At 45.3% G+C, this 27544-nt stretch overlaps 1 protein-coding gene across 1 annotated transcript in view; it reads left to right on the forward strand.

Annotated features, from left to right (window-relative positions):
• Positions 1 to 4022: 4022 nt before the first annotated feature.
• The window catches only part of B3GNT2 (UDP-GlcNAc:betaGal beta-1,3-N-acetylglucosaminyltransferase 2), a 71329-nt gene continuing 47807 nt past the window's right edge, over positions 4023 to 27544 (forward strand). The window contains exon 1 of the mRNA XM_078858328.1: positions 4023 to 4784. The gene's annotated coding sequence lies outside the window, so the exon portion shown is untranslated. The remainder of the gene's footprint in view (positions 4785 to 27544) is intronic.

Below are 27544 nucleotides of genomic sequence, written 5' to 3' on the forward strand. Positions count from 1 at the left end.
GGAGGTTGAGCGAGCCCCTCCATAGCGAGAAGTTTGGGTCTACTCTTCCATACTGGCCAGACGTCTTGGAGGAGGTTGGGAATGCCCACACGAAGATAGTTGTCCCCGTTGAGTGGAAAAGAGTAAAGCTGTCATGTCAGGCTAGCATGTTTCATTTGAATTTACAGTAATCCCTCGGCACTTCGCGGTTCAAGTCTCGCGGCCTCAGTGCATCGCGGATTTTTCGAACTGATTTAAAGGCCTCATTATACCTGTGCAGTAACACCACCATCATCATCATCATTCATCATCACATTCATCGAACTGCACAGGTCTGTCATCGTCGTCATTGTCATCGTCATTGTCATCGTCGTCGTCGTCATTACTGGAGTCAAGTCTCAAGATACCACTGTCATTGGTGAGTGTAGAACACCATAATACGTATCGTATGAGAGAGAGAGTGAATGTATAATATTCAGGTTTTATAATTAAATAGATTTAAGTAAAATATATATATAAAGTATAAATATACATATTTTAAACATCCTGGTACCCACACACACATATACGGAAATTCCTAGGGGGCCGATCCTACTTCGCGGATTTTCACCTATCGCGAGGGGTTCCGGTCCCCATTAACCGCGATAAACGAGGGATCACTGTACCTATATGGTTAGGTATGGTCAAACACCCCCCCCCCCCCTCGGCCCATGATCGGCGCAGCGTGGGGAGACCTTCGTTCGGCAGTGGATCGATGGGGCTGTGTTTGTATTATGTCAATCCACTGCTGGATGAGGGCTTCGTATTACCCTTGCAGATCGTGTGGGTTATTTGACCATACTTCACCATGCTGGTTTATGCTGGTCGGTGAAGATGGGGAGCATAGCTGTGAATGGCTACTCGTGTTTGGGTATTAATCAGGGAAGCCCCTTTTTTCGTTTGAGATCACATTTAACAGGGGGAGGAGGGTGAATGCAATCACGGTGTTGACATCATGCTCATCTGTAATCTGACCTCCACACCGTCGGGGCGAATTCATAACCACAGAGTAAGGGTCATGTAAGGACACCTTAGGATATTTAATAAACGACATCTGGAGGGGCAGATTCTGGGAAGCAGGGACATAGGATTGGCTGCAGAGGTTTAATTGTGGGAAAGGCAGAAAACGGGATGAGGTGAAAGACGGTTAGGGGCAGGTAAGAAAGGCGCACTCGGTAATTGGTGGAGGACAAGGAGGAGCAGGCAGGGAACCTTCTGGAAGGTACGAGAAGGAACGGAGGGGAGTGGATCAAAGGGAGGGGGGGGGCTTGGGGAGAACACGGGGTCTCTTGGTCGTGAAGCTTCCTAAGAGCCCTGTATGTAAGTTGTGGTGTGGCTTGAATAAAGTTCCTTACCCAAGAGACGACTCGTGTTGATTCCTTTTCAACATTTTAATTGAGCACGCAGGCACGCGTGAGACCACGCGTGTGTACGTGTTTTCACGGTGGTAAAACAAAGAAAAAACATCTCAGAATAGTCTTCAACAGACTGTTGGGGCAAGCGCTGTGAGCAAGCACCAATGAAAGCGGCGGGCACGGTACACGAGGGCGTGTGTGGACAACACCACGCCCGTGTCACCCCAGCGCTGATGTTTACACACCGCACCAGGCACAGTACTCGTTAAAGGCTGAGTCGACTTAGATGAAGCTTGGTATCGGTTCACAGATTTGCCACTTGTGAGCGCGAATTGAACTCTTGCGTCGTTGGGTTTCGGGCTCAATACGCGCGCTAACCAGCCTGCCACCGCTCCCCATCACGTGGTAAAATATTCACACACATATATATATAACCTCGTACTGTCCCAAGTTATACATTTGCAGGCAGTGTGTATCTCCAATTGAACAAAATAATTGAACGGCTAAATCACCTAAAGCTGAATCTCAGTGGTGACATATATACTACAGTATATATAATAGGCAACGCTTTGGGAAATGACCTTTTTGAAGAGCACAAACCAATTTGAACCATTGTATTCGTGTGTATGGCAATATGTTCAGGAACTGAATGCCAATGTCGAGGTATGCAAGCCACAAGAGTGCTTATGGGCAGAGTTTGTGTCGTGTTGCTACTCCAATGAAGGAGCACAGGCTACAATAGTATTTTACTGGTAAGAACCCACTGGTTTCACCAGGCCACAGGGGATTATTGTGTCCGTCCGTCGTGCAGGGAGGGGCTGGGTGGGGGATGGGAGGGGTGGGGCTGGGTGGGGAGGGGCTGGTCACCCCGTGGTTCCCTTATAAAACTCAACGTTTAACCTACTCACGCCGGCTTGTGCCCGCCCTCACAGTCGGGCATATTTGCGGAATACACCACGCCGCCTTTGACCCTGGCCATTGACCGAGCAACCCAACGTTCCTACCAGCTCCCTCCGCAAGAATGTGTTTACGACTACAATGAGCCAAGAATGTGTGTGTCCTGCGCGTGACGTCACTCGACGTCTGCCAGCCCCCCTCATTGATAATCATAACCACGTGACGTCCTCTACATGGACCCCCTCCCCCTACATTAATAATCCTGAGCAGAAGACGTAATTTCACATGTAGCACCCCCCCCCCACTTCATTAGTAATCATTCTTGATTTGGCCTTTTAACAGATCTGTTTTATGTGGGGCGTGAAGGTCAGACTTCTGTCCATGATAATACCTAGCTATCTTGCAATGGGGTCATTGCGCACTGGGCTACCACAGAAAGATACCAAAGGTGGCATCCGCTGCATGAATTTTCAAGTGGAAAGTTGCGGTGGTTTTGGAAGGATTTGGTCTGTCTTCAGCGACAGAAATATGCCTCCAGTAAAGTTAGACAACCTGCTAAAGTATTAGCAATGTTCTTGAGGTGTGTGCCCTGTGCAGTAAGGACTATGACATCTGCATACATGAACGTGTGAGATGATGTACAAAATAGGTAAATTTCAAAATATCACTGTCCTGGTCACAAAAGCAAAGTTTGTGGGGAATAATAGCCATTTTCTATACTTTTAGGCATAAGCAATTAGGAAATAACACTTACTACCCAGGAACAAAAATTGCGTTACATAGTGTAGTAATTCACTGCGGCTATTTACCAGCGAGGTATACTCTAAAAGTACAGTTGCTGAGCATCGCGTCGATTAGGTGAACAGTAGAACGGCATCTGATGAATTTGGCCTCCTGTAGCAGCAGACCACGATGCCAAACAGTGTCAGAAGCAGCAGAGAGGTCAATCGTTGCTGTGCCAGATGTCTGTTGATGCTGGAAACCAGTTTCAATGAGGGGCGGTGGAGGCGACTATCTCTTTACAGGAGCTATGGACAGTTCGACATCTAGGCCTGTTCGGGAGGCAATTGAGGGTTCGATCATGAGGGGAAGTCTGGTACAAGCAGCTTGGTGGCTGCAGCCTGTAGCTGGAGGGCAAGTCTTACAGATTTCCGAAGAGCCGTGAAGAAGGTCCATCGCCCAAAACGTGACCTATTGTATTTATCTTCTTGGTTCTTTCGGTAAAGTCACGTAGAATGGAAATAATAAAATAATTAAAATAAAACATTATAAAATGTTATGTTTTATAATAAAAATAAAACATAAAATGTTATTGTTTTATTTTTATTATTTTATTATTTCCATTCTACGTGACTTTACCGAAAGAACCAAGAAGATGAATCCCTGCAGTCACGAAAGCTTTAAATCGAAATCTATTGTATTTAGTTTTATTTATTTCAAAGCCACAGTGTTATTCACACGTGTTGAATTTTTTTCTCGAAGCGTGTTACAGTATAGTTGTTACCTCTGCTATGATAACGGGCCATTGCTAGAGTCGTCCCCTATGATATTGCTTTCCTACAGAGCAGTGTTATTAACGAGTGTTGAGTTTGTGTTATTTGTCCGTGTGTGCCACAGTCACGACACCTGCCTTCCCCCGCTCCACCTCTCTCGTTCTCTCACTCGCTCTGCTCACCCATCCCCCCACCCCTGGTGGGTTTGTGTGACTCCCTGCCCACGCGTGACTCTCTTGATTTAAGGCGTGGGGGGGGTGGCAGGGCAGAAGAGCCAAGCTGCTTCTGCTGCGATTGTGCGCAACGCGACCGGGAACGCACCGCGCACCGCTGCAAATAGCGCACGGGCAGGTTGTATCACTCGTGCGCAGGCCGTGGCACAGCCAGCAGCATCTCCCAGGGCGTGCAGACAGCCGGCAGAGCTGGCCACGGTGCCAAACGCCTCGTGCATATGTCAACGAAAGGCGCGTTGTCGCGACTCTCATACACGCTCACACGCCGCTCGCATAGCACGCGCACAACACCGCCGGCATTCCTAACACGCAACCGCACAGCGCTAAGGGGGGCAGGGCACCCATCCCAAGCCCTCCCTGCAGTCCAGCCCTGCTGCCACTGCCAAACCCAGGTGGAGGGGACAACCGGTGGCGGAGCATAGCTGCGACTCCGCGCACAATAACAAGCTGAGCTCTCTCCCTCCCTCCCTCTCTCTCCTCCCTCTCTCTCGCACACACACACACATGCGTGTGTGTGCGTGCCTGTGTGTGAGACGACCAGAGCTAGGCTCTCCCTAAAACACGCGCTCCCGACAGCGCAACACGCACTGCGGCTCTTCACGCGGAACACAACAACAGCAGCAGCTTTGGTTCCAACGCACACCAGGCACCCACCCACCCACTCGCCGCTACGTTACACGCCGACAACACACCGACCGCGAAGCACCACCACCACCAGTAGGAGGAGAAGATCCGACCGCAAGTGTGCGTGCCCGAAGCGGTTCTCGTCCAGACGACAACAACAGCAGGTAAGTGACCATCGCAAGGGCGGTGCTGCGCGTTGCGCGTGTGGCGGCGGGGGGGGTGCCACAGAGTCTCTCCAGCGGTGTCGCGTGTTGAGATGTCGTGAACTCTTCCTCGACCCCCCCTCCTCCCCATACAGTGCCCAATTGTTGCAGGTGTGCGGTCTCACTAATGGCCAGGGAGGGTGGGGTAGGGGTGATGGATGCTGCTGCTGCTGTTGTTGTTGCTGCTGCTGTTTCTAATCGCCGGGGGGTTCCGAGTGGAACCCACTCGCGCAGCACCACCGCGAATTGTGGCCGGAATGCGCACTGCGCATGTAAAAGAGGGGAATGCGCAAATCAATGGGATCTTGGTGCACACGGGGGGGGGTGTGCTCGCTTCTTGTGCAGCAGCAGTCGGATATTCCTCGGCGACATCCCTCCTATTTCATTCGAGCTCTCCCGCACCGCTATCATTTCTGGATGATTTACGACATTTTTACTCCACCTGTCTGGGAGATGATTTCAAAGCAACGGAAGGCACACGCGGTAGAAACACGAAACCGAACCGCGAGCGGAGGGGCTTATGACAAGACAAACCGCGGAACATCAACTACGCAGGGCTACATTAATTATTTGCACCGGGCGGGCAAATGCGTTCGACATACACGAAGATGCTCTTGCTGCACGAGTCTCGGTCGGTGTGTCCACACCCTTATCCTATATCTGCCTGCGCGGCTTATTTTCTCAAGGGATAATTTAACATACACTCCACAATTACCCGCTCTAGACAAAAATGTTTTCAATTTTCTGGAGCTCAGCCCCGGACATCTCCAATTGAAATGAAGCCCGGGCCGCCTCCGCCCCTCGATCTGTCGTCTCCCATGAGCACCACGGCGCGCAGAGTGCGTGATTCCTGCCAGCGTTACCTCGTTTACCATCCTCTGCATGCCCTGTTCTCCTGCGACGTTGGTTAGGCTAATTATTTGAGTTACGCGATTTATTGTCTATATGTTAGTGGCTTGAGTTGGTCGATGTATCGGTTTTTTAAGTGATATTTATTTTTGTAAAGTATCAGCTGTTAGGGAGGTGAGTGATAAGTGAACACGCGTGAGAACACGGGCGCATTCATCACGTGTGTGTGTGTGGGATTGTATGTAGTGTGTGTGTGGGATTGTATGTAGTGTGTGTGTGTGTGGTGAGGCCATGGTGTGCGTGTTTGTGATAAGGCCGAGTGACCAATATCCACTTTAAGGGGTGGAAGTGGCCTACGTTACAAACCCAGGAATCGTAAGTTTCGATTACCGGCCACGACTAACATCGGTGGCAAATATCTGGACCAAGCTTACCCGAGCCTGAGATGAGTACGGTATCTGGTGTGGTGTGTCGTGAACACGAGGCAAAGGCGGATGGTTGTGGTGCTGATGACACCATCCAGTCGAGTCCTGTGCCTATGAAGGCTGTACGTGTGTGAGTAACCTAACGTGATCTTTAAAATGCAAATTCCGTGTCTGATTAATCACTCGAGAAATGCACTCTAATTGCCTTCATTGACAACCATTTTATACAAGCCACTCGCGTTTATTTCAAACAAGATAAGTGGTTAGCGCATTGCACCTGTTGCCTATGAACCCGGCAACCCAAGTTCCAGTCTCGGCCACGGCTAAACGTGAGTGGCGAGTGACATCTGAACCGGTCCTTGGAACCCCAACCACCTCACTCAACCCCTTTTACAGCCACGATGTTCGACCAACATTTTTCACCCACACTGAGACCAGCGTGGTGAAATATGGGTAAACCAACATACATGGTCGAAATCCACATCTAGCAGTGGATTGATACGTAGTTATATGTTGATGGCTGTCAACTATTGTACGATCCGTGGACATGGTATACAAAAGTAATCGCCCCCTATACCACTCCACGTTCACCAACCCACACTGACAAGCACAGACATTATTTCCAACATGAACCAAATGTCCCATGCGCATGCATGTCTTGCTCTGGCCCAAAATATGATCACGCAAACCCCCGTGACCCGCACGGCCTTGACAAAAAAAGCCCCACATCAATTGGGACACTTCGGGACATTCTGAGAATGCAATGGTGAACACGCAGAGGTCACACGCAATGTACGGCAAAACCTATCAGGAACAACACAAATGGACCCCCCGTGCCGTCCGGGATTCATTTATTTGCGATAACAACACGGGGCCTAAACCACGCGCGGACGCCGTGGCGGTAAGGCGATTACTTACTTATTACCCCATCATGCGGGGATAGAATGTAAACAGGGGACCCCGCGAACGGGATATGAAGGAGACGCTGTGGTGTGCCTCTCCCCGGGGTGGTGGTGGGAGACTTTGAGCGGATAAATTACCAACATTATTATCATTACATCACCTGCAAAAATTGCCGTAATTTGTTTTGCCAATGCGTGAGATGAGAACAGAGTGTCCCCAACGTCACTGCGCCTCCCGCAGGTGTGCAACGCACCCGCATTGCTGCTGCTCTTGTTATTGCCATGCTTGCAAAGTTTGTTGTTATTGTCATGCTCAAGAGCTGACGTCACCCTACTGCTATATTTAAGACCGGGAGCAAGTGGAGGGAGGGCTTCACTATTCTGGCAAATCGCCCGATGATGCTGGATGTAATTACCAGCGAAACGTCGTACTCAAAAATTCACTCTTCAACACACTGGTGGACTAAAGTAGTTACCTATTTGTCTTTTGTCAACGTGACACATTTTTTTCTGATTGGCCGTGTCGGGTGATGGAGGGTTGTGACACATTTATCAATAAATAACGCGATCTAACTCAAAAACATTTATTATGAACTAGGTTGTTGTTGGGGGGGTGCCTATGGCGCCCCCCCAACAACAACCACAGCCTGCGGCGCCCCCCAACAACCACAGCGTGCGGCGCCCCCCAACAACCACAGCGTGCGGCGGCCTCCAACAGACTGGTCAAGTAAATCCTTACGATCCACTCGCACAGCGTGCGGTGGGCATTCATCCAGCAGTGGATTTAAGCACAAAAAAACTCCAGTACTAATGTAATTGACAGAGCACGGCTCTCCCTCCGGGCAGCAGTGGACAGAGCACGGCTCTCCCTCAGGGCAGCAGTGGAGAGAGCGCGTTTGGCTCCCTCACGGCAGCAGTGGAGACAGCGCGGCTCTTCCTCAAGCCAGCAGTGGAGAGCAGGGGGGTCCATCAGGGCAGCAGTGGACAGAGCACGGCTCTGCCTCACTCTCACTCACCCGTCTGTTGCTCATGGTCACGTGACGCACTTCAACCAATCCGTGCCGCGTTAATCACAGACACAGAATGAAATAAATAATGACAGATCTGGGCTATTATATATTATTATGAATTATGAATAATATAGGTGGCGAAAGCCTACGTGTTCAAATTCTCAAGAGAGCAGGATAGTATTCATCTGCATGAGAGACCTGGTTTCAACCAACATTACAAAATAGAAACAATTAAAGTGCAGAAACGAAGCAAATAGAAAACAGCAGATTGTAAGCGGTAAATAATCCCTGTCGCAGGGGCTCACGATGAGTCAATGTAAGTTCAATTTTAGTGTCAAGTTGTGTTGCTATTGGGGAATTGAATGACAAAAAGCTGGCCAAGTTGTTCGAAGGGGTTGCGCTGTGTGATGCCATCTAGTTGAGCGGCATGGAAAGCAACGAATTTAATCGAATCGCTAATGATTTCCTAGGATAGACGCATGGCGCCGCGGTGGCGAGATGTTCACTAACTCGCCTGGTGTGCAGGAGGCAGTGGGTTGGATCCTGACCCTGATGCCTGTATATTTGGAGTTTGCATGTTTTCCCAGTGTGGCCAGGTCGTTTCTGCAAAAGAGCGAAATAGTTCAGCGGGCCTTGACTGGTGAAGTAAATATAGTATTGTTTCGTTTTTATGTTGTTGGAAGGCGGTGACAGAATACATGCATATGCATGATTGTTCCTCCTCGTTACTACTGGGATAGTATTACCACGGTGATGGTTTGGTACACACTACACTTTTATTTAACTAGTGAGTACAGCACACAGATTGTCGTGATCATGAGCTTCAAACCACCCACAGGTGAGACGGTGGGAGTGGGAATGGAATGGAGAGTGAATTCAATCTGCAGTTCAGCTCTTCCCATCCAATAGGCCTCTCTACAGATTAACATGCGGATTAGCATTTCACGGAATTAAATTTTCATATATAATCCACAATCCAACGTTTCCCATTCTATGCACCTGCCTGCTGATAAACATATAGAGGATAATTTTACGAAACTCAACACTCCTGTATACGTACTCTTAGGTTTTTTCGGTAAAGTCACGTAGGTAAAAAATAAAAATAATAAAAGTAATAATAGAAATAAAATAATAATTGTATTTCTATTATTACTTTTATTAATTTTTATTTTATTTAAAATAATAATTTTATTTCTATTATTACTTTTATTAATTTTTAATTTTATTTTTTACCTACGTGACTTTACCGAAAAAACCTTGCAGTCACGAAAGCTTCAAATCTAGAACTCCTGTATACGACAATACAGCCATTCCACATTCCACGCTATACAGATCGTCTACAGTATACCATGTTGGTTAAGAATGCTACGAAATGCACCAATCAGGTATGCAGCCCAATCAGCACAATATGATGCAATTTACCATGCTGATTAAGCATTCTACTAAAGGCGCTATTTAGGTATGCAGCCCTATCCGCACAATCTGATATGCAGGGAGGTTCGCATTTGACAAAACTGGGGTGGTGGGTGGGGAGCGGCAAGGGGTGAGGCAGTGGAATTCCATTGAAGGGCCTCAGAGAGGGGTGTGGGGTGAGATGTGGGGGACTGCAAAGCTGTTGTGTTCTTGTTTAAGTTTAGTTTATTTGTTTCACAGACGAGCCCGCTTGGCTAGTTTTCCGGCTTTTTTACGGTGGGAGATCCGGCGGTGTTTGAACAAAGCAACTGTAAAACAGCCAAAAACTACTTTTAGAGACCGACTACATGGTCCTTAAGGATTATTGCACAACTAACAAAGAGGTATTTAATGGTCGTAAACGAAACGCGTGAATAACAACAACAACACACACACACAGTGCAAACGTAATATGAGCGCAGGATGCGCCAGAAGAAGTTGGGTTACCTGTGTAAGTAAACTCGGCGTTTTGGCTTCATTGGGACGTGAATGAGGGGGAGTGAATGTCGGCAACGAAGCTGTCTATGAGTTTTGTTGTGAATGACAGTGGTTCTGTATGTTCTCCATCACAGGTCAAAGCAAGGTAATTTTTACTTGGGGTGGGGGGGATGGTACGCCTCTCACTGCAGCATAAGAAATGTAAACGATGTGGAATGCAAGTAAATAAGTCACGTCGCGAATTACTTGTCGCACCAACTTGTGAATGATTTACGTCGCAAGAAATCTGGAATCGCAAACGTGCTTATACGACGTATGTATGTAGCCTCGTGTCAACTGTGTGTGGGTCAGATCTGTAATTGATTATCAGAAACCCCCCTATAATTAAAACAATCAATGCAGGCTGGGAAACCATTAGTTTCAAACGCACATAATCAGAATCGTTATCCTGGAGATATCCGATGATTATTGCAGCTCTTTTTCATAGATGTCGAGAAGAATGGCTGTCTGCGTTTTGCACCTTTCCTCGTTTTGTTTGAAACGTAGGTCTGTGGGCATCCAACTTCATTTATCATCATCATCATCAGCCGTGGTCGATCCACAGCTAGATGAAGGTCTCCACAAACCGACGCCAACTTTGCGATTCTGCGATGTGATAAACCACCTCGCTCCTGCACACGAGTTTAATTCTATTGCTACGTCTCCCCTTGGCGGGTGTCTTTTCTGACCTGTTCACGTAATTATTGCAAGTAGAAAAGCACAAATGCGGGAATCATTAACAAGGTGTGTACATTTCACGGGGGTATATATTTTTAAGTGAATGTATTATATTTGAAATTATGGTCTAAATTCTATTTTGGCAACTAAACCCTATATCTGGCCATTGGAATGATTGATACGAGATGCAATATTGCATTTAAGTCCCAAATATATTACAAATCCTCATGATTTTCGCCCCTTCTTCACAGATTGCAACAGCACATTTCTTTTGAACTGCTTTCATAAGCAACGTTGTGTCCGATGCTTCAGATCGTGATTTTGGCTGTTCGCGTAACAGCATCGTCATGAGCCACGTTGAGGCACGTTGACATTTAACGGCGACAATGACGTGAAAACGACACGGGATTGCGCAGGCGATGAGAATTGAGAAGCAACTCAACGCGAGCCGGCAATCTGCAACCGCCGTAGCGAGAACGACGAGCAACGCGACCTCGTCACGTGCTCGGGCCGGGTGTTTTGCAACCAAACGGAGGGGGCGCTATCACCTTTCCCATTGTTCCACCAGCTTCGTTGTTTAACTCGTAAATTCAATTTACTGGAATTCTGCTTTGGGCTGCTTCATAAATAAATAAAGGCGTCGTCTTTCGATAGACTTTATAGCGAATGCAGGTTCGCCTTTCAAACGACCGTCATTGGTTGTAAAAAATAAATAAGCTACAGCTGGGCATTGGAATTATTGATATCAGATTTGGGATTGCATTTTAAGTGCCTAATCCAGGATATGCAAATCGCAGTTATTTTGAGCTCGCGAAACTTACCAATGACTTGTGGGTTCCTGTTGAATTTGTATGTTGCTGCTTCCATGCGATAAGACAATCACCATTGCGACATTTAACGTACTACTGCAGTTGCACTCGTGTTGTGTGTGGCAAGAGGGATTTGTGGGAAGTTGCTTGCAGACAGGTAAAACAAATAGTGTTTTCAGAAGTAATCGTGAGATATTTGCAATAAATGTGTTAACATTGTATTTTCCGTATTCCTTTATCATTGTCATCATCAGCATCAACATTACTCTCGATTATGTTTTGCCTTTCACATGTGTCGGATTGTTTATTAAGAAGCTAACAAGTCATCGGCATTAATCCACGTGGGATAGCAATGGCACGCAGCCTAGTAGATGTATGCATATTAACAGGCTTCCTACATCACTCTTGATCATATTGGGGCCGTGTATAAAAACTTTTTTGATGCATATTTCGGATACAATCACAAATTCCCACGTAGTCATCTTAATGTGTGTCCATCGGTTGACGTTATACAGTACCACACACATATGATTGCAATCCCTTGATTTACCTGCCACATGGTGACATTTCATTTGAAGCTGAATTATTCCCCCCACAGCCTCGCTCAATTGCACATCCTACTCCACCACACCATGTGCACACACATCTCAATATCCACGCGGTCACAAAACTCATTAAGCAGTGCAAAGCTCGTGTGTGGTTTGGAAGCCCTGTTAATTATCTCAAGAAGCTCACCATTTTGTTGGCAGATCATATGGCGTAAATATGTTTGGTTCAGATAACAATAATAATAGTAAAATAATCTACAACCATTTGTCAATCTACCGCTGAATTAAAGGCATCTTTGCACAATGTCCCATCGTGGGTGTTGCCTGACCATAATTCACAGCGCTGGCCAGTGTGGCTGAAAATTGTTGGTCTAACGTGACGACATAAATTGTGGGGTTTTTTTGTTGTTGCTGCAAGGGCCCTTGAGGAGTGAAGGTGTTGGGGGGAAGGAGAGGGTAAGGGGGGAGGGACGGAGGGAGGTGACGGGTTCAGAGGTCACTTGTCGCTGTTGTTCGCCAAAGCTCGGTGTGCTAACCACTGCGCGGCTGCTCCACCCCTTACTTCATTTGCTCATAATTTATTTCGGTAAAACGCCTTTATTCTGTGGTTACTCTCAGCTGCAGCAGTTTTTTTTTACAAAACGTGTGTGGTCCCTCTTCACTATACTTCCTTGGCCTCCACCCACACATGGCTAGTTGCCTACCCCCTCTCTCGACGAAGTTATTAAGCAACCACGATTCAGGAACAATAATGGTGGTAATTTAATGTTGACTGAATTTCACTGAGATCATGTGACAGTCAAGATGCCTCCTTCCTGTCTGCCGGCTCCCTCTCTAAATAGGTAAATGCACTTGGCTTATTATTGTCCGTTTCTGTTACTGGTTTCAAAATAGTTTTCATTTATGACATTTAACGATTTTGAAACCCTAAATTAGATTTATTTCAAATAAACTGTGGATGTTTAATAGAATCATAATTCCGTAGCCTATCCACCCACTCGTCATGTTTCTTTTTTATAGCCTCATAGGCCAGCGGTGTGCTGATTAGCAGCACACAAGACACTGACTATGCAGGCCTTTATAAATCCACTGCTGGATGACGGCCTCCCCATGCTTAAATAACCCCCATGTCAGTCGTGGTGCTGATTGGACCATACTTCACCAAGCTGGTCAGTCTGGGTTGTTTTAAGGCGAGGAGTGTAGACGTTGGAAGAGTATAGTACAACATCGGATTCATCTGCACTTGCCCAGTGGTAACAGCATAGTCCTGCAGCAGCATGTCACCCCTGATATCAGCTGCAGATCTGGGAATCTAAAGCCAGCTTCAGCTCTGCTTAGCTTACAAAACCTGTCCAGATCGAGAACATTCCTGATGATACTGTTATAGGCGAGATACCTATGTCTTTTCTGTAATCATCCATACCCATCACATGTCCATCCCAAGATTATAAACCTCATTGAGTTTGAGATTTGAGTTTATTTAATTTGTTACACGAATGATCCCGTTTAGCTAGCAATTTTACAAGGGAGATCCGTAGTGCGTGAGCACAGCATTAACACAAAGCCATATATCACGGCTGGGGTAGGTTGACAGACAGGCACTGTGTGAGGATCATAATGTGGTTTTGTTTAGAGAACCTATTTATGAACACACGGAACTGGCAGATGAGTGTGCTTCCCATGTTTCTTTGAATTGTTCTGGTTTCCACGACGATGAGAGTGCTTACAACAAGCAGATGTGGCCACATGACCTTGAAATCCATATTCTGCTATCGTGGACGATAGGGGCCATCAAAATAAGTACCGTGAAGTGCCACCTACGTTGGTTGCTTGCGCACACACGTTCTTGAGAGATTGCGTGCGCATGGTTTACGAGTGCTTGTTATTTACGGGGGGGAGGGGGGGATACAAATGTTGAATATTATTATGACAAACATATTTGTTCATACAGTATAAGAAACAAAGATACGGAGAAAGTACTGCATAGGAAGTGTCTTGGTTCAAGAGAGTTCAACGGAGCCATTCATATTTACGATCATCAAAAACCAACGGCTGTCCGCGAGCACACAAGGAGGGGCCCAGCTGTGTCACACCTAAAGCGTGTCACGGCATGTGCAGCAGACACGTGCCTCGGCGGGTGCAGTCACGTCTTTCATAGAGAGGACATTCGGCAAGTGGTCTTCCTTGCATGACACACACGTGCTCGGGACGAGCACGCGGAATAGTAGAGCATCCAGTAGCCGAATGTCTGTGTAGGGGCCACCGGAGCAGCATTCTCCAGTGGATTATCCACTCTGAAACCACTACAGGCCACTTCAACTGCGTGTTTACGTGACGTACAATAATTTGACACAACCCTTATGAGCATTACAGAACTGCTTCCGTAAATTGTCAGAATCTAACAGCCGTTTGTGTGCTGTACAGCTCTCCGACGACACGTGTGTTTTCAGGTCGTTATTTGGCGTGATGTCCAACGTTTCACTCCAGGTTTGGCAGCTTCTTCGGGAGATACATTTGTAGCCTATGGCAGGTGAACAAAAGCTGGTACAGGGCTACGCTATGAGCAAGAGAGCAGTGTGGTAAAATCCACTTGTAATGTGCGCCAACGTCTACACTCCGTTTCTTCACCAACCTGCACTTACCAGCGTGGTGAAGTTTGGTCGAATAACCCTCATGGTTAACACAGCATGCGGTACAACCAGAAAGGCACTTCAGAAAGCATAACTCAAATCTACCCGGTCTATTTTTGGAGCTTCACTCACCAGCAGCCAGTCCTGGTGGAACTCAAAGTCTTGCTTGCCCTCAACCAGCGGCAGTATTTAGGGGCCATCCATTTAGTACGTACGCATGCGTATGGGGGGGGTCTACTGACAATGTACGTACGCATAGGTAACGGGGGGTCGGGGGTGTAGCCTCGATAATAATTTGTCTACATTGGCCTTCAAATGAGTTAGATAGTCCGGCGGTGGACTATCCGTTTGCTTAAACACGTTAATACTATGAATCCTTGATCGTTTCTGCGTGGATTAAATATCGGCCGTTCTATAGGATTCGGGGGTGGGGGGGGGGGGTCAAGCGTACGTACGCAGGTGGGGGATGTAAAAAGTACACGTGAGTACAGGGAGGCGGGAGGGGTCAAGTTTTCATAGATTTTTGCGTACCTACTAAATGGATGGCCATTTAGCATCAACAAATTTAGCTAAAGTTTCTGGGCCCAACTAGATCAAGCGGTCCCAGATTCATGACCGACATGGATGCACCAAATATCACATCGAAGTAAGCTTTCTAAAATGTATTAAAAAGCTTATCATTCTAATAACACTATCAGTTTCAGTTTCATTTATTAGGTATAGCCCTGTGAGCCAGGCGGCTCTTGACTCGGGTGCAACCGCAAAAAACTAAAACATGAACAAAGAACATCTTAAAGTGATTACGCGCAAGAGAAAAATCCAGGGAAAAAACAGCAAAGTCTTCCAGAATAAAACGCCGTATATCAACGCTGTGTGCAAAAATCCCAGTGAAATGCAAGTCAAACAATAACAACCATAAGACAATTTAGATTAAAGTTATCAGGCTAACTGTATTTCAACAAACAAACATGGCTAAACCATTCGTTTTCGAAATCACCCAAATAAAGCTATAAAAATAATGTAACAGTGATCATAGGAACTGTGATTCAAATTTAACAACAAACGATATACATAACATGTACGACCAAACTTTGCAGCCATAGCTGGCAGCATGAGTCACTCCACAACAACAGGACTATGATGTTTTTTCAATGCACCTTTAAAGATCAGCACGCTATAATCAAAACTCAAGATCATACTTTGCAGCGGTCATCCGGAGCGATGCATTTGATTTCGGTCCACTCTGCATAGCAGTGGCAGCCAGTGGTGTACAGCTCCTCAAGAGCAGTTTTGAGTTAAGATCTCACAGGTAGTGATCCAAGTTCCAGTTTATTGGCGATAGCATTCCAGACCCTGGGGGCATCAACAGCAAAGGGCCTTCCTCCAGTATTTGAACGGCAATAAGGAATGTGAAGCTAGTAAATGAGTTAGGACCTTCGGTCACATTTGTTCTTCGAAACAGTGAGGAGATCCAGCAGGTAGTCTGCTGACTTTTTTGTAAGTACATCGTGAATAAATAAGATCTGATGCACAAGCCGTCGATCATTAAGAGATGTTAAGTTTGACCCAATGTAGAGATCGCAGTGGTGGGTCCTATATGGGCATTTCAATGAAAATCTTACACACTGATGTTAGACGCATTCCATTCCTAGGCTGCTACTTTGTCACTGTTGTTCCCCCTCAGCCCATACCACTGCCATTATCACTTCGAGCGAGTACAACGTTTCGCCAGTAATTACAACTAGCTTCATCAGGCGACAGATTTGTTGCTGTCGCCTGATGAAGCTAGTTGCAATTACTGGCGAAACGTCGTACTACAATGGTAAATGTTGTGGATTTGCTCTCCAACACACCGGTGTGCTGTACTTGTAACGAATTACACATTCTGTTTACGTAACAAACCTTACTAATTGGCTGTGTCGGGTGGTGGCAGGTTTAACGACACATATATATAACGAATTGCACATTATGTTTATGTGACAACCCTTACTAATTGGCTGTGTTGGGTGGTGGCGGGTTTAACGACACATTTATATTTACGCGATGTAACCCCAAAAACGTATGCTGTGGACTACATCGTGCGTTGAGCGCGTGGTGCATTTTTGTTGTCAGTGGAAAATGCGACTTAGTATCAGCGTCTATCTAAAAATAATTCGCCTTGGCTCGCAAGTGTCTATCATAGGTCGCTCATGTGACCATCTGGGGCGATATTACACGGCAGTGGCATGAGTGTGCACTGGAGTCCGTTGCGCGAGGCAGTGCCGTGTATCGTGGCCATTGCTTTAGGGACGATCCATTCCAGTCCGTACGTATGTTGAACTTCTTTCGCACCGCATGCAGCCAACCGCACTCATCGGAGGTGCATTCTTACAGTGCCCCCAGTTTGCCTTGAAGTCTGAGCACTTTTTGCAGAATACTTCTACACGGTAAAAAAATATTTTTCAAAAACAACTTTTAACACTCGACGCATTTTCATATCCGAAAGCTAATGAGTGGCTTAAGATGTACTTCAGCTAGAACCGCACATCCCCCCCCACCCAGTGCGTTTACACACCTGGTAAACGCTGCGGGCGAGAGCATCGTGCGGATTAAAGCTCCATTCTGCTGCTGGCTACATTCTCATGCCCACAGCGAATGTGATCATTAAAACATCTAAGCGCTGTAAACAACAGTTAACATATCAGCGTTCATTGTTTTTTGAAATGCCGTCGTCTCTAATAGTTATCATTTGGATACTTACCGCTGACTTAACCTTCTCGGGCCACTACATTAACTGCCGTAGCCAGCAGCGAAGCTTATTTTGACATTTCTGCTGGATAATAGTCGTCCAGTGGCATAGCGATTGAGTGTGCAGGCGGTGGAACTGCACCAGGGTGCCATGGGCCAGAAGAGCCCAGCAGCACCAGGTTACGAAGAGGGGGGGGGGGAATTAGACAACTCTATCGGGACCACCACCTAAGGGGACTAATTTTAAATTACCTCCAAAGTTGTGTACCAGGGCCTCACATTTCTCTCGAGGGACCTGCTTATTTTAGGCATATTCTAGATTTGAAGCTTTCGTGACTGCAAGGATTCATACTCTTTGGTTTTTTCGGTAAAGTCACATAGGTAAAAAATAAAATAAATGAAAACAACTAAATTAAATCACGTTTCGGGCGCAACACAAGCATCCGTCATCAGGTGGGAAAGCAGTAGGCCATGCTTTCCCACCTGACGGACGCTTGTGTCGCGCCCGAAACGTCGTGATTTAATTGAGTTGTTTTCATTTATTTTATTTTATTTTTTTCCTACGTGACTTTACCGAAAAAACCAAAGAGTATATTGTTCTAGAATGCATTTTGTGGTTAGTTCGTTGTCCTTCTCCCGCATCTCTGATTAGTGTTGTTGACTAAGTACGGTGCGAAATAAGTTCAACGTTTTGTTTGAGCGAGGCTACGAGTGCAACGCTCTTGATAGTGGAAGCGTGCGACTGTGTAGGCTGCACCTCGTGAGGGTGGAGTCACTCACTGATCATGTGCTGCTTCCATTCACCCTGACTGCGACTTGAGCATGGGATAGATATTTGGGGAAATGTGTGGGTTTTTTCCCCCAAAAATAGACTGCCCACATATGACTCACCAGTTGAGTGTTATAGTATTATACATTTGTGAATAGATCGTTTCGTAAATAGATCCGTGAATATTGTTCCCATAACTCATCCTGATTTGTTTATGATGTCCACGGGTATTTTGTCTCTCCATCTTCTGAAGGGCATGTCTGACATCTGGAACCTTCTCTTCGTCAACTGAAAAAAACCAGTTTGATTTTTGAGATTTAATCATTTTTTTCGTGAAATAGTTATGCAACAAAAATCCTCCAATTTTTAAAAATTATATTTCGTCTTTTCTCCTTCTCGACTACCATTGGTAGATTGGCAATCATTAACCTCGGGCAGTTATTGGAGGCAGACCTGGATTGAAATGACGCATTAAAGAGATGATTAACGAGATTATTGATACATTTGTTGTTTTTTTTAAATGATCAAAGAGATGGCAGGGAGCAGATTGGAGTTATTTTAAAAAACCTAATCTAATAATGAAATGTAATGTACATTTATTTTAATTGCAGTTCCTGACAAAATGAGAGCTTGTTGCCAAAGCAGCACAAGTTATTTTTTACAATTGCTTCCACTTCTTAACCACATGCAAGGTGAACATGCCTTCAAGCTGGGAGCAGTAAGTGCCAGATAAGAACATTTGCAAGGCACCCTAGAAATGAAATTATGCGGGTTAATCATTTTAGGGGGGGTAGTAAAAAACCAGCTGGAAAACCTGCCCAGACTCAAAACGTGTTCGCTTATTGAATGGCTAAATATTAACAGATTTTTTTTGTAACTCATTTAAAATGAGCACAACACAAAATAATAATTTGCCTCCTTGTGAAGAATGTGGGTAACAGTAAATCTTCATATTGCTAATGTTGATCTCGAGCAACAACTATAACTTAACATTTAATCAACTAAGTTGACAATATGCCTCCCTCCCATATTTGTCTCTCCACATAAAACAATGTTTTTATTTTTACACATCCCATCGGCCACACGGCCTCCTGGGAGTGCATTTTTTGCAGCAGCACTTGTTTAATACAGGACAAGAAAACTTTGGACTTGTTTCGACATTCAGTGTCTCATTAACACATTCCTGCGGAGGGAGCTGGTAGGAACGTTGGGTTGCTCGGTCAATGGCCAGGATCAACGGCGGCGTGGTGTATTCCGCAAATATGGCCGACTGTGAGGGCGGGCACAAGTCGGCGTGAGTAGGTTAAACGTTGAGTTTTATAAGGGCACCACGGGGTGACCAGCCCCTCCCACCCACCACCCAGCCCCACCCTCCCCACCCAGCCCTCCCCACCCTCCCCACCCAGCCCCTCCCCACCCTCCCCTCTCCACCCAGCCCCACCCCTCCCATTTTTGAATGCACGACGGATGGACACAATAATCCCCTGTGGGCTGGTGGAACCAGGTGGTTCCTATCAGTAACAGTGGGGGCTTGCTTACCTCAATGCTAGTGAAGTGCCAGACATTTATATGCGCAAAACTATATAATACAGAACACAACATAATAACGATCGTGATTGTAGGGACTTTAAAGAACAAGATAAATACGCTGACAAGACGTTCTCCTCATTTGACTCTCCCCATAAATTACTTTTCTTTCACTTTCAAAATTACGTTTAAAAATCCAGAGAAGGCTTACCTTTATAAAGAGGAGAAACTTCCAGAGATAATTCCCAACATCTTCAGTACACGTACAACAATGGAACAAGATGATAATAGAACAAAGAAGCGATATACCTTTTTTTATTTGTTCACATCAATCATGTAGTTCTGGCTGTGATGGGGTCGAGAAAACCCCATAAATAATGCACTGCCAGAATGCCATTGAGTTGTGTGATGAACACTTTTCTATTCTTCTACATGGAGAGGTGGATTTATGAAGGAGACATTGTCTGCTTGTCTATTTTGCTATAAGTAGTCATATGCTGAACCCTATAACATATACTGTAAGTAGAAAATATATATCTTCAAAATGTTTAGCGTACTTCCCGACATGCAACAAACTGGAAATTTTCCATGTGGGTACTTTCCAGACTGTACACCATGCAAACATTATAAAAATACACTTTTTTGGTGGGGGGGGGAGCTCAATAATGCATTTATTTTTTGCACAGCAAGTGAACTGTGACGTAAAATCCGTCACGTGACCCGCGCACGTGGAAGCGTCACGCATTGTAGTGTAGTGGTTAGCGCGCTGCGCTACGAACCCGGCGACCCGAGTTCGATTCCTGCTCACAGCCACCACCGGTGACGATTATTTTAACCGGTCCTGGGCCTCCCCTAGATCGACTCAGCCTCAAACGAGTAAGTGGTGTGGTGTGTGAACATCGCCACTGGGGAGACAAAGGCGGCCGGGCGTCGTGATTCCAAGAATCCAAGTCCTGGGCGAAGCCGGGTAGTAAAGCTAGTCTTTCATATATCTGTCCCTCCACATACAAATAAAAGTATTTTTCAACTTCCTATCAACCACATGGCCTCTGGAAGCAGCATTAGTTCCATACAAGCAAACTCTGGATGAGTATATGTTTTTATAAGCTATTCCAAACTGGGAGGTTAATTGATAACTCATGCTCTGCATTTCTACACACACTATGACAAAGGTGTTGGTAATAACAATGGAACAATGCATTACTGTTTTGTCAGTAATATGATGTCATTAAACGCTAATGGGTATTGAAATATAGAAATTGCTGAGACATACATAATCCAGCAATATGAAACTACAGTACTTCCTACCGAGCATTAGCTGACTGCCAGTGTTTGCTATTTCAGTGCACTTACCTACCTGGTCGTGAAAATGGGAGAGTAGTCTGTAATTCAGCAAGCAGGAAACTCATAGATTTGGGAATGCACTTTCCATCCCATTGATTTATGGATACAGGTTAATACGGTTGTATATTATAGAAACTGTAATGCATAATGCATGTGTTATACATATTTAATGGTTTTTGGCATTTGTTTTTTTGTTGCAAGAAACGGGCATATGTTAATGTTTCATGCTTTTATAGTCATTGATCTAATGGCACTGCAAAAGTTTAACTTTGTTGTGAGCCTTCTCCAGTGTTACTGTTGTCCAAGGCATGTGATACAGTCACTGTAAAGAGAGGAGTAGCATTTTGTTGTTGTTAACCTTGATGACAAAATAAGCAGCCAATGTCCCCCCTTGCTTTATCAGAATCTCAAAAAATGTTGTTCCTCCACATTAAAACGTATATTCAGTAAGTTACACACTGCCATCGGCTATGTGGTCTTCTGCGAGTTAATTTGTTCAAAAGCATTGGTTTAATACAAGCAAAACTGTGGGCCGGTTCTGACATCCAGTATGTCATCAGCGGTGTCTTCCAGAAGACTATATCCAATGGATGCCTAAAAATATTCTGCCTTATGTTTATAGGTAAATACCCTCTCTACTGCATGCGATGTTCCGAGTTCGACAGAACTATTGAATACATTACAGAATCATAACATAATATAATAGGTATTGACATTGTGATTATTATCCAAGGCATATTACACAGTCACTGTTAAGAAAGGCTTTGCATAATAATGTTCTTCACCTTTGATAACAATGGCCATCGTACACTTAAAATTATTCTCCAACTAAAATACATTTTTGCATCACTGATTGCACCACAGTATCCATTATGCCGATTTTGATTTATTGCTCCAAGAGGCATTTAGGTGGTGTTCATCCTTTGTTTACAGCCCTGAGCCAGGGGTGTAAATTCTGCGTTCTTGTGACGGGGGCGAGTATATCCATAAGGCAAACCGATTTTTACAACCCTAGAATGATGGATTGAGTCAACTCCCAAACAGAGATTTGACCTCGCAACCTTCTAATTGCGAGCCACTCACTCTACCACTGAGCTACCTGGCCGGATAGATCATGGAGGATGTAAAAACCTGTAGCGTGTGCTGGATAACTGTAATGGCTCTGTAATAATCTGCGACACAGTGCTGCTAACAGCCTCATGTGGTCCCTGCGGAGGAAACCGCGGGGAGCGGTTGCTAGGATCTGCTCCAGGCGTAGCGTGGCTGACTGTTTTTGTAACGCCACAATGGATTATTTTGAAGCTCGATAGAAGCGAATAAAGCTCTAGAAGCCTTAATGTTATATGATTGTTGCTGGAGCCTTTTCAATGTATTGCGCATTGTGAGATACTTAGCTGTCTATGGAATATGTATGCACAAATACTAAAGTAATACTGTACTCACGCTAATTAAATAACGAATAACAAAATATTATATTGACCAGCCACTTTCACAAAATGCACCTAAGCACTATGGCCTGTACAGCATTGTTTTTGAAGGCCATTGCTGTTAATTTGCCACATAACCTGGCCAACACTTGGAAATACTTCCATTGTTTAACTAGTTTGTGTGTGCACATGGTCAAACCCATGATAGTGGAATTATCACAGCATGAAACACAGAACCAGATAATTCGAATATTTCACATAAGTGTCACTAGGGCTGGTATAGTTTCTGATCCTGACGTAATAGCCGGTTGTTGTGATATATAATAGAGCCCACTCCCTTGCTATCTAATACAGCTGCAGTGACCATGTTATTGTTGTCATGGAATAGCCCACACACTCGTACAGTATATGCAGCCGGTATGTGATGCATATCCAGAAGAGCTCTCAATCATTAATCCGTGCACTGTACAGGATTATATTAAGAGAATAATGCAAGTGATGTGTTCACTGCGGCAAAAATCGGGTATTATAGATGGGATTTATGCGTCCCCGAAAAAGAATTGTTTCGATTAAAGCTTTCGTGACTGCAGGGATTCAAACGTAGACTTTCTACGTGACTTTACCGAAAGAACCAAGAAGAAGAATTGTGTTTGTGGACGAGGTTCAACCCCCAGCGACTCTAGATAAACGACCATCATCATGACCATGGTCAAACCACTTGCACGCGAGCTGAATTTCATTGCTTCGTCTCTTCAGTGGACATCCTGCAATTTACTGGACCCACATGGGCATGTGGCACGGCTTCATCCATCCACTGTCGCTGTTGATGGACAACAAGCAGCAGATACATCGTCGACAGAAAATACGTCTTCTTGTTGCTTATTGTTTGCTTTACGATTGTCGATTGGCTGGTCACGTGCAGTGGGGTAAAGTGTGGGTACTCAGACCTCTTCGGAGATGTCTGGCCAGCGCTGAAGGGAAATTGCACTCGAGGCAGAGGTCGCAAACGGGTTTTGATTCCTTACCCGTACCTGGCCGCACCAGGGTCGCAAACGGGTACCCGTACCCGGCCGTACCCGATTGCGACCTCTGGGATGAAGCCATGTTGCAGGCGCGGGTGGGTTGATTCTAGGAACTTGAATTGTGAGAAGAGACAAAACGTTGGGAAATGAGTGACAAACGGTGACTCACCAGTGACTCACGGCCTACCCGTACCCGTACCCGGCCGCACCAGGGTCGCAAACGGGTACCCGTACCCTTCCGACAGCAGTGGCCTGGCAGAAGGGCGAGTAGATTTCAGGCCCACACCTTAAAGTTTTTTGCTTACGAGCCGTCATTTGCACCGGCATTCTTTGTTCTTCATACGGCGGTGACTATCGTCTTGCACGATGTATTTACCGCATTGTTAAACCGCGTGCACAGGTTAGCGTTGTCATCAATATTTGAACACCACGCTGCACACCTGCATTCTATTATCAATGAATAAAACATGGTTCAAGTATTGCTCGTCATTTATTCATCGCAATGAACAATATTGGCAATGGCATAAAAAATATATAATGTACCGCCATTGGGCAATCCACTGCTGGATGAAGGCCTCCCCGTGACACGTGAATTATGGGTGTTGTTTGACCATACTTCACCACGTTTGGCAGTGCAGGTTTGTGAACAGAGAGTTGCCCCCAACTGGTTCAGATATTACTCGCTATTGATGTTTGCCAGGGTCGGGATTCAAACAAAGGGAACTGGGTTCTCAGAGAAGTGCCCCCAACCAATCGTGCCCGCACCACCCTACCCCGATAATTACCCGGTAAACATGGAATGTTGGGCCAACGTTGTGGTCCAACTTTGCCGTAACGTTGGACCAGCAGGTCTTACCGCATGCCAAATTACTAGGCATGTTTACATAATAGATGCTTCGGGTACCCAAAAATAATGTGTGGGTTTGCCCAACTTAAATCAGGGCCACGAATGCAAATTAGAGCAGTGAGGCACGAGTATGTCTGTGGCCAAACCATCTGGAACGTACCCGATGATCGTGTCATATCTGGGAAGCTAAGCGGGATTGAGCCTGGATAGCGATTGCATGGGTGACCGCCATTCTTTTCAGAAAGGTGGAATTAGGAGTCGGTTTGCAGTAGAGGGCAGTGCAATAACATCCATCGTAGCTCTTACCCCCCCCCCCACCAATTTTCGCCAACCTGCACTGACCAGGGTGGTGAAGTATGACCAGATATCCCTCATGGCCCCGAAAGCGTTAGGGGAGGTTTTCGTCCAGCAGGTAATAACTGGGTAAAACACTAAAACGCAATTTCAATTTTGACTTAAAACTTTCGTGACTGCAGGAATTAATATTCTTTCGTTCTTTCGGTGAAGTCACGTAGATAGAAAAAGAATAATAAAGTAAAGTGAATAAAAATGATAAAAAATAATGAAAAAAAACATTCATGTAGACTGGTTCTTAATCGGAGTGAGTATACTGGCAGTCTATAATGTAAACTGTAGGAATACATTAAACGTGTTTTTTAAATAACAGCCGTGGCCACACTTGTCTACAGTAGCGTACAACCGTCCATTACAAGGAACTTGAAGTTAATAATACATTTGTAATGACTCCGATGACATGGTAATAAAAAGAGCCACTTTCATTTAAAGACTTTACACAATAAGGGACCCAAGGCATCTTCCTCCGAACGTCTCCACTCCTCGTGTTCTCTCCCCTTATATATACAGTACCTTGGCCCCCCTTTCTCGAACCTTCTTGTCCTCGTTTTTATCTTGAACCAATCCGTTCCTTTTAACGGATAATTTCTGTTTCGCGTTCAACCTTTATTCTGCAATCCCTTTAAAAGTCTGCCCTCCCGACCAATCACCGTGAAGGCCTCTTTCTTCCAATCGGAGATTTTAAAATATCAGTTCGGCTGCATATGGCTTGTGGTAAATTTTCGGTCATTGCACATTTGTACTTTATTAATGCATATGCTGTACTGTTTTTTTTTATATAACTCGTAGCCCACCGTCTTTTGGACGTGATATTCTCTTCATCCCTTCAGCCAGCAAAACTTGTTCTAATACAGTAAAAGTATCCGTTGTTTAACGACGTTCGTCCCCCCCAACCCCTGGGTGACCCCCACTCGGGCATCACAAGCCCCAGGGCCCCCCTCCACCCCTACCCGCATATCCCCCCACCCGCACCCCCTCCTTGTGCGTCCATCTCCGCTAGCGCCCCTCCCCCTTTCTCCACGGCCCCCCACGCACCCCCCACCCACGCATCCCCACGGTGCCCCCCCCCCCCACCAGGCCCCCTACTTATGCGCCGGCCACCCTCGCGCCCCTCCCCTCTGCACCCTGGGTGGCGCATAGCCAGGCAGCCAGCCAGGCATACAGTCAGCAAAACTTTTGCTAATAGAGTATGATGTTTACATATTTAAACAGTGACTTGCAATCTTTAAATAAATATTTCACGACCACATTTATGTTTTTAGATATTCAGGAGTTGTTTAAGCAGCGGTTGTCAACCCAAAATCGTTTTGGGGTGGGGAGGGACGGGGGGGGGGCTGCAGCATGGATACGGTGCAGGAGAATTATTGAGTGTGCGTGGAGGTTAGCACGATGTTGCAGTGACAATACAGACTGATACAAAACATGAAGCAAATGCCTTTCTAACACTTGACTAGAGGTGTGGACATTTGATATGCCTGTGTACTATGGCCATAGTAACCTAAGCTGTGTGTTTGGGGCTAGAGGATTTCGGTAGGTGCGTGGGAAACATTCGTCTTGATTGCGGGTGAGGGGCACACACCAACAAGGTTGAGAAAAAAACTGATCTAAAGCTAGCGTACGTTTATTCAATGGGAGTTTTATTATGTATTTCTGCTATGTGTATGCCAGTGCTTAGAACCAAAATTAGCAACCGTACATAAACAAAACGTTGTGTACTTATAATAACCTCTGCAGCAATTCCAAAAAGCTATCATGCCTTCTTAACCTGCCTTAAAAGGACATTGTTTGCTGCTTGATCTAATAAGCCCGGATGTAAAGTGGCTCCTTAAGATTCAATGTAAAAAACATTCCCATCTATGGGTATGGGAATCTGTAACTCTAAGTAGGCTACTCTCATCCCTCTATCAGTCGACTGCAGTGCATTTCCAGAGAGGGTATTTCCACATACTTTACATGCATTTGCATGAGCGTATCGTAATAACTTTTAGAATGCATATTGTGATTTGTTTATGATTTTTATATCGACACCAGTTATAACTATGTAGTCTTATCAAATTATCAGCAGCAACAGTCCATCCACTACTGGATGAAGCCATCCTCAACTCTGTGTGTTATCTCAAAGTCCTATGATGCTACAAGCCATCTTACTCGTGCACATTAACTGATCTAATTCTTCCATCTCATCTGAACAAAAAACTCAACAATACTCCCTTTAAAAAATAACATAATAGGCAGCGTTTCAGGCAATGGTTCTTCATCGCACATATACAGAGAGGCCCAGACATATAGAGAGTGGATCATAAGAGTTGGAGATGACACTTAACACCATGGGACCTGATTATAATTAAAATTTTAAATGTTTCTGATGACCAGTTTTTAAATAAGCTATGAATAGTTAACAAATAGTATATTTTGAGGACCAGACACACCCTTCCATTATCAAACGTATTCTAAATAAACTATAATATAATAACATTAAAATAAAAAAAATGTTCTTCAGTGATCGTCTTCTTCTGCTTGATCCTACCTTTAACTGGCATTCCATCACCAGCCTCAGCCACCGACCGTTATCCTTTCTAGAATTGTGTCCTGCTGAAGTGCACTTGTTTTACATAGTATTTTGTTCGTTGTTTGTAGACGACTCTTGTTTCGTTCGTACATCATTCATCTTGATCTCAGCTTTGCAGTCTTTGAGTTCTTCAATAATTTACTGTTTGTCATTTCCTTATGGTGACAAACAAAGATTAAAAAAACCCTTATAGCCTTAGCAGACTGTTGGGGCAAGTGCTGTTAGCGAGCACCTTTGAAGGCCGGCACAGTACACGACGGGGTGGGTGGCCAGCACCGAGTCGACCTCGGAGAGACCCAAGGACCGATTCAGATAATCGTCACTGGTGTTGGCCGTGAGTGGGAATAGAACTTGG

Source organism: Lampetra fluviatilis, chromosome 7 (assembly GCF_964198595.1).
Source record: "Lampetra fluviatilis chromosome 7, kcLamFluv1.1, whole genome shotgun sequence".
Taxonomy (NCBI): Eukaryota; Metazoa; Chordata; class Hyperoartia; order Petromyzontiformes; family Petromyzontidae; genus Lampetra; species Lampetra fluviatilis.